Here is an 8,591-nt window from a genome sequence, read left to right on the forward strand (position 1 = left end):
GACGGCTGCGTCGATGAGGGACTGCAATCCCCTCGCGGTCGATGCAAAAAGCAGGACGTCATCTGCGAAGGCCGCAGCGTTGACTCTGCGGCCGAGGATCCGAGCTCCGATGTGGGAGGGAAGTTGACTCAAAACATAGTCCACCGCAAAATTGAAAAGGAGGGGGGAGAGGGGGTCACCCTGACGCACACCCCTTGCCGGCTGCAGGGGCACGCCCACGTCGGCGCCGCCCGCTATCACTGTCGTGCTACCCTCGTAACACCTTTCGACGTACTCAATAAAGCAATCCGGCAGGCCATGAGCCCTCAGCACGGGGCGGAGGGCAGCATGGTCCACCGAATCGAACGCTTTAGAGACGTCGATCGATGCCACAAAAACAGAGCGACAGGAGCGGACTGCGTCGGTGAGAGCAGTGTCCAAGATGAAGGTGTTTTCCAACATCCCATCCCGGGGGATGAATGCCCGCTGACGTTCGTCCACAGCACATGCACGCATCAGGCGTGACGCGAGAACCTTGTGAAAGGTCCGCGCCAACACCGAGCAGACCGTAATGGGGCGAAAGTCAGCGGGGGATGTTGGTGCAGCCGTTTTGGGGAGAAGTGACGTCCGGGCGCGAAGCAGACGCTCGGGGAGGGCGCGGGCCAGAAGGAAGAGGTTCAAGAGTTTCACCAGGACTTCGTGCGGCAGGCGCCGCAGGTCCGCTGGAGTCAGGCCGTCCGGCCCGGCCGCCGATCCCCTGGGCGGCAAGGCAGCAGCGACCTCCTCACGTGTGACCGGCCCCCATAGGCACTCAGGAGCGACAGGCTCCGAGTGCGGGAGAAGGCGGTCACGGATGAAGCCAGCGGTGGAGATCGGCTTCTTCGTGAAGAGGTCCGCCCAGAAGTCCAGCAGACCGGGGATGTCGGGTGGCGGCTGCAGCAGGGTGCCGTCCAGCAAGCCGCGCACGCAACGTGCACGCGACCTGCGGAAGGCGTCCTGTGTCCGCGCGAACTCCCAGCGGCGCCGCTTGCGCTTCTGCAGCGGCGGGGCGGCAGGCGGCCGCTTGGATGATTGGCGCGGCCGCTGTGCCCTGGTGATCGACCTCTCCCCCCTGGACCCGACCGACGCAAGGGCATCCGGGAGCATGCCCAGGATGACATCGGGCGGCGTGCCCCGCCCCAGACCAATGACTCGATCCAGAGCAGAGAAACGCTGGGCGGAAGCAGGTAGCCCCGCCAGATGCTCCCAGATGGCGGCGTCAGTCGGCCCCTCCGGCGGCGGCCCGGTGGTGTCGGCCGCGAAGTCCTCGGCTGCGTCGACGGGCGGCGCAGCGGCCTCGCCCGCATCGGGCAGCGAGCTCGCCGCTCCCCGGCGGGACGCCGGCTCTTCCCCCCGACCGATCTCAAGCGCCTCCATGAATTGGCGGACAAGCTGCTTGTGGGCAGCTTGCCGCCGTCGGCACTTGATTGCCTCAAGCGTTCGGTCGGGGAACATCCTAATAAGCTCTTGATTAACGAAGAAGAACCGGGCGTCCCTCTCAAGGAACAGTTCGGCCTCTGCCTTGGCGAGCGACAGGACTTCTTCCTCCGTCCACCTCGCGCGATGCCTCTCCGTCACGATCTCAGCGTTGGCGGCCGCAAGGTGTTGGCGGCGGCGATGGACCCCGAGACCGTTCTTCGTGGTAAAAGTGCGGTGGCACTCACTGCAAGCAAAGGGAGCTACACAAACTATCGCATTTTCGTTACGGCCGGTTGGCCGGATAGGTGCTGGGGTAGCTGGGGTGGCACCTTCAGCGGAAGGGCCACCATCTCTTGTTTCTTGTAGGCTGCCCCCAACTATAAAGGGATAATGCGAGGGGGGGCTGGTAACCCCCCCAAGCCCCTGGTGCGGTCTTCCACTCTGCGAAAATCAGCGGGCCCACGAGAAGGGGAGAAGACCGCAGGAGAGGAGAGGCTAAGAGGGCTAGGCCCATGTATTGCGCATCACTCTCCCTGTAACTATAACCCAAGGAAGGCACCTCGCAGCAGCAGCACGACTACATCAAGACCGCACTTCGAAAAGCCAAGTCCGGATGCAGCCACACCGCCGCCACTTGGCCACCTTAAGAGAGTCATAGTTACTCCCGCCGTTTACCCGCGCTTGCTTGAATTTCTTCACGTTGACATTCAGAGCACTGGGCAGAAATCACATTGCGTCAACACCCGCTAGGGCCATCGCAATGCTTTGTTTTAATTAGACAGTCGGATTCCCCCAGTCCGTGCCAGTTCTGAGTTGATCGTTGAATGGCGGCCGAAGAGAATCCGCGCACCCGCGCGCCCCCGGAGGAGCACGCTAAGGCGGACGCGGCCTCGCAGCAAGGAAGATCCGTGGGAGGCCAAGGCACGGGACCGAGCTCGGATCCTGCACGCAGGTTGAAGCACCGGGGCGCGAACGCCGCGCAGGCGCGCGCATCCTGCACCGCCGGCCAGCACGAGGCCGACCAACGGCGAGAGCAGACCACGCCCGCGCTAAACGCCCGCACTTACCGGCACCCCTACGGCACTCACCTCGCCCAGGCCCGGCACGTTAGCGCTGACCCACTTCCCGACCAAGCCCGACACGCCCCGATCCTCAGAGCCAATCCTTATCCCGAAGTTACGGATCCAATTTGCCGACTTCCCTTACCTACATTATTCTATCGACTAGAGGCTCTTCACCTTGGAGACCTGCTGCGGATATGGGTACGAACCGGCGCGACACCTCCACGTGGCCCTCTCCCGGATTTTCAAGGTCCGAGGGGAAGATCGGGACACCGCCGCAACTGCGGTGCTCTTCGCGTTCCAAACCCTATCTCCCTGCTAGAGGATTCCAGGGAACTCGAACGCTCATGCAGGAAAGAAAACTCTTCCCCGATCTCCCGACGGCGTCTCCGGGTCCTTTTGGGTTACCCCGACGAGCATCTCTAAAAGAGGGGCCCGACTTGTATCGGTTCCGCTGCCGGGTTCCGGAATAGGAACCGGATTCCCTTTCGCCCAACGGGGGCCAGCACAAAGTGCATCATGCTATGACGGCCCCCATCAACATCGGATTTCTCCTAGGGCTTAGGATCGACTGACTCGTGTGCAACGGCTGTTCACACGAAACCCTTCTCCGCGTCAGCCCTCCAGGGCCTCGCTGGAGTATTTGCTACTACCACCAAGATCTGCACCGACGGCGGCTCCAGGCAGGCTCACGCCCAGACCCTTCTGCGCCCACCGCCGCGACCCTCCTACTCGTCAGGGCTTCGCGGCCGGCCGCAAGGACCGGCCATGACTGCCAGACTGACGGCCGAGTATAGGCACGACGCTTCAGCGCCATCCATTTTCAGGGCTAGTTGCTTCGGCAGGTGAGTTGTTACACACTCCTTAGCGGATTCCGACTTCCATGGCCACCGTCCTGCTGTCTTAAGCAACCAACGCCTTTCATGGTTTCCCATGAGCGTCGATTCGGGCGCCTTAACTCGGCGTTTGGTTCATCCCACAGCGCCAGTTCTGCTTACCAAAAGTGGCCCACTTGGCACTCCGATCCGAGTCGTTTGCTCGCGGCTTCAGCATATCAAGCAAGCCGGAGATCTCACCCATTTAAAGTTTGAGAATAGGTTGAGGTCGTTTCGGCCCCAAGGCCTCTAATCATTCGCTTTACCGGATGAGACTCGTACGAGCACCAGCTATCCTGAGGGAAACTTCGGAGGGAACCAGCTACTAGATGGTTCGATTAGTCTTTCGCCCCTATACCCAGCTCCGACGATCGATTTGCACGTCAGAATCGCTACGGACCTCCATCAGGGTTTCCCCTGACTTCGTCCTGGCCAGGCATAGTTCACCATCTTTCGGGTCCCAACGTGTACGCTCTAGGTGCGCCTCACCTCGCAATGAGGACGAGACGCCCCGGGAGTGCGGAGGCCGCCGCCCCGTGAAGGGCGGGGAAGCCCCATCCTCCCTCGGCCCGCGCAAGGCGAGACCTTCACTTTCATTACGCCTTTAGGTTTCGTACAGCCCAATGACTCGCGCACATGTTAGACTCCTTGGTCCGTGTTTCAAGACGGGTCGGGAAATTGTCCAAAGCTGAAGCGCCGCTGACGGGAGCGATTATTCCGCCCGAGAGCATCCCGAGCCAACAGCGGCGCGGGTCCGGGGCCGGGCCAGGTAGGTCCGTCATCCGGGAAGAACCGCGCGCGCTTGCCGGGAGCCCGAGCGCCCAAAGGGGCGAATCGACTCCTCCAGATATACCGCCGGGCAGCCAGCCAGGACACCGGGGCTCTGCCCAACAGACGCGAACCGAGGCCCGCGGAAGGACAGGCTGCGCACCCGGGCCGTAGGCCGGCACCCAGCGGGTCGCGACGTCCTACTAGGGGAGAAGTGCGGCCCACCGCACACCGGAACGGCCCCACCCCGCGGCGAGTGGAAAGGCAACCGGACACGACCCCGCCGCGGATTGCTCCGCGCGGGCGGCCGGCCCCATCTGCCGAGGGCGGAGGCCAGTGGCCGGATGGGCGTGAATCTCACCCGTTCGACCTTTCGGACTTCTCACGTTTACCCCAGAACGGTTTCACGTACTTTTGAACTCTCTCTTCAAAGTTCTTTTCAACTTTCCCTCACGGTACTTGTTCGCTATCGGTCTCGTGGTCATATTTAGTCTCAGATGGAGTTTACCACCCACTTGGAGCTGCACTCTCAAGCAACCCGACTCGAAGGAGAGGTCCCGCCGACGCTCGCACCGGCCGCTACGGGCCTGGCACCCTCTACGGGCCGTGGCCTCATTCAAGTTGGACTTGGGCTCGGCGCGAGGCGTCGGGGTAGTGGACCCTCCCAAACACCACATGCCACGACAGGCGGCCGCCTGCGGGGTTCGGTGCTGGACTCTTCCCTGTTCGCTCGCCGCTACTGGGGGAATCCTTGTTAGTTTCTTTTCCTCCGCTTAGTAATATGCTTAAATTCAGCGGGTAGTCTCGCCTGCTCTGAGGTCGTTGTACGAGGTGTCGCACGCCACGCCGCCAGCCGGCTGTGCACGCTACCGAGTAAGTACCGGTATGCGAACCGCCAGGCGACGGGCGCGCATCGCACGTTTAAGGAGACGCGGCCGGCCCCACAGGCGGCCACGACACTCCCAGGTCAGCGAAGCGGGGCAAACGCCGCGCGCTTCAGTATACGTAGCCGACCCTCAGCCAGACGTGGCCCGGGAACGGAATCCATGGACCGCAATGTGCGTTCGAAACGTCGATGTTCATGTGTCCTGCAGTTCACATGTCGACGCGCAATTTGCTGCGTTCTTCATCGACCCACGAGCCGAGTGATCCACCGTCCTGGGTGATCTTTTCATAGTTTCCACCATCTCTTTCGAGACAGTTGCATAGGCGGGACTGAGGCGTGTGGCGGCCCTGTTCCAGCGTTCAGTGTCCAACGGCCTCACGGCCGATGGGCGTCGTACGGCTCCACACCGGAGCGGACAGGCAGTCGGGCGAAAGTCATTCAAAACCGGCGCCAGGCGCCAGGTGCCGCAGGCCAGCCGCTCCAGCGCTTCAGCGCTCGTACCACACAACATTGCCGTTAGTTTTGAGACGAACGCGTGGTTCCGCACGCGGCGCACGGCTACTGCGAGCCGTACAGGTAGCTGCGTGTTGCGCGACACGACACACACATCGAAAGACATGCAGTCTAGTCGGTAATGATCCTTCCGCAGGTTCACCTACGGAAACCTTGTTACGACTTTTACTTCCTCTAAATGATCAAGTTTGGTCATCTTTCCGGTAGCATCGGCAACGACAGAGTCAATGCCGCGTACCAGTCCGAAGACCTCACTAAATCATTCAATCGGTAGTAGCGACGGGCGGTGTGTACAAAGGGCAGGGACGTAATCAACGCGAGCTTATGACTCGCGCTTACTGGGAATTCCTCGTTCATGGGGAACAATTGCAAGCCCCAATCCCTAGCACGAAGGAGGTTCAGCGGGTTACCCCGACCTTTCGGCCTAGGAAGACACGCTGATTCCTTCAGTGTAGCGCGCGTGCGGCCCAGAACATCTAAGGGCATCACAGACCTGTTATTGCTCAATCTCGTGCGGCTAGAAGCCGCCTGTCCCTCTAAGAAGAAAAGTAATCGCTGACAGCACGAAGGATGTCACGCGACTAGTTAGCAGGCTAGAGTCTCGTTCGTTATCGGAATTAACCAGACAAATCGCTCCACCAACTAAGAACGGCCATGCACCACCACCCACCGAATCAAGAAAGAGCTATCAATCTGTCAATCCTTCCGGTGTCCGGGCCTGGTGAGGTTTCCCGTGTTGAGTCAAATTAAGCCGCAGGCTCCACTCCTGGTGGTGCCCTTCCGTCAATTCCTTTAAGTTTCAGCTTTGCAACCATACTTCCCCCGGAACCCAAAAGCTTTGGTTTCCCGGAGGCTGCCCGCCGAGTCATCGGAGGAACTGCGGCGGATCGCTGGCTGGCATCGTTTATGGTTAGAACTAGGGCGGTATCTGATCGCCTTCGAACCTCTAACTTTCGTTCTTGATTAATGAAAACATACTTGGCAAATGCTTTCGCTTCTGTTCGTCTTGCGACGATCCAAGAATTTCACCTCTAACGTCGCAATACGAATGCCCCCGCCTGTCCCTATTAATCATTACCTCGGGTTCCGAAAACCAACAAAATAGAACCGAGGTCCTATTCCATTATTCCATGCACACAGTATTCAGGCGGGCTTGCCTGCTTTAAGCACTCTAATTTGTTCAAAGTAAACGTGCCGGCCCACCGAGACACTCAATAAAGAGCACCCTGGTAGGATTTCAACGGGGTCCGCCTCGGGACGCACGAGCACGCACGAGGCGGTCGCACGCCTTCGGCTCGCCCCACCGGCAGGACGTCCCACGATACATGCCAGTTAAACACCGACGGGCGGTGAACCAACAGCGTGGGACACAAATCCAACTACGAGCTTTTTAACCGCAACAACTTTAATATACGCTATTGGAGCTGGAATTACCGCGGCTGCTGGCACCAGACTTGCCCTCCAATAGATACTCGTTAAAGGATTTAAAGTGTACTCATTCCGATTACGGGGCCTCGGAGGAGTCCCGTATCGTTATTTTTCGTCACTACCTCCCCGTGCCGGGAGTGGGTAATTTGCGCGCCTGCTGCCTTCCTTGGATGTGGTAGCTGTTTCTCAGGCTCCCTCTCCGGAATCGAACCCTGATTCCCCGTTACCCGTTACAACCATGGTAGGCGCAGAACCTACCATCGACAGTTGATAAGGCAGACATTTGAAAGATGCGTCGCCGGTACGAGGACCGTGCGATCAGCCCAAAGTTATTCAGAGTCACCAAGGCAAACGGACCGGACGAGCCGACCGATTGGTTTTGATCTAATAAAAGCGTCCCTTCCATCTCTGGTCGGGACTCTGTTTGCATGTATTAGCTCTAGAATTACCACAGTTATCCAAGTAACGTGGGTACGATCTAAGGAACCATAACTGATTTAATGAGCCATTCGCGGTTTCACCTTAATGCGGCTTGTACTGAGACATGCATGGCTTAATCTTTGAGACAAGCATATGACTACTGGCAGGATCAACCAGGGAGCTGCGTCAACTAGAGCTGAGCAGCCGGCCGCCCGGGAGTGTGTCCCGGGGGCCCGCGCGAACACGCAAGCGTCCGCTCAATTATTCTGCAAACAGGAGGAGGCTGAGCTCCCCTGCACAACACACCTCGAAACCCTCTCAGGTCCCGGCGGCGCGCAGCGCCGTCCTAAGTACTTGGTCGGGTTCGAGAGAGGCGCAATCGCCCGGAGTTAGGCGAGTAGACGCTTTAGGTGCGACCACCCGTGCTCCCAACTGAGCTTGCCGCTGCCGACAGAGGCCCGGGAGCGTGCTGTCGTGGCATTGCCGGCGGGAGACAACACGCGCCACCTACGGTGACCGGCAGCTCCAACGCCAGCGCCACAGAAGGACAAAAGCCCCACTTGGGTGCCGAAGCGAACTCTCCCAGCACAGCGCACGCGCCAACACGTCCGCACAGCTGCGATACAAACCACCTGCGAGAACCGCTGGGGCGACCGAGCAGCAGACGGCGTCGCGGCGCCGAGCGCCGGGCGGCGGCGCATCCTCAGCGCACACAGTCCTCAATCGGACCAGCACACTGCAGATGGCCACCGCGCTTCGCACCGGGCCCGCGAGGACCTACTTTGGCCGCAAGGCGCCGCGAGCAGGGGGCGCCGGCGCGCAGCTGCGCCGCCTGCCGCGTCCGTCGGCCGGCGCGCCTGCCACTGGCCGCCCCCACCAGCCGGCTGTAGCGCGTGCGCCCACGCACCGCGCTGCCAGCAAGCCGGGCGGCCCCCCCTCACCGGCCGGGGACGGTCCCACCCAGCCACCGCCGCGTATCGCCTCACACCCAGATCCCCTTTCACGTTCGTGGGCATGGTGGGTCCCCTTTCACGTTCGTGGGCATGGTGGGTATCCATGAAACAACCGGTTAATAGCTCGACCGATCGTCGCCAACACTGATTCACCTCTAGCGAGAACAACCGCACCACAACGGGTTACCAGTTGTTCATTTGCGTAACGTCACCAGCAAACGTAGACGTCCATCGCCATTTGCAACGAGTA

The 8,591-nt window shown here is 60.4% G+C and overlaps 2 non-coding genes and 1 pseudogene across 2 annotated transcripts; all 3 read right to left on the reverse strand.

The window, feature by feature from the left end:
- The window catches only part of LOC126439626 (large subunit ribosomal RNA), a 7,951-nt pseudogene extending 2,988 nt beyond the window's left edge, over positions 1-4,963 (reverse strand).
- Positions 4,964-5,151: 188 nt separating this feature from the next.
- On the reverse strand, positions 5,152-5,306 carry LOC126439664 (5.8S ribosomal RNA). The gene has a single exon (XR_007581299.1). It is a non-coding gene; the product is annotated as a 5.8S ribosomal RNA (ribosomal RNA).
- Positions 5,307-5,659: 353 nt separating this feature from the next.
- On the reverse strand, positions 5,660-7,568 carry LOC126439675 (small subunit ribosomal RNA). Its single transcript, XR_007581309.1, has one exon. It is a non-coding gene; the product is annotated as a small subunit ribosomal RNA (ribosomal RNA).
- Positions 7,569-8,591: the final 1,023 nt, after the last annotated feature.

This window comes from Schistocerca serialis, unplaced genomic scaffold (assembly GCF_023864345.2).
Source record: "Schistocerca serialis cubense isolate TAMUIC-IGC-003099 unplaced genomic scaffold, iqSchSeri2.2 HiC_scaffold_133, whole genome shotgun sequence".
NCBI classification, from domain to species: domain Eukaryota; kingdom Metazoa; phylum Arthropoda; class Insecta; order Orthoptera; family Acrididae; genus Schistocerca; species Schistocerca serialis.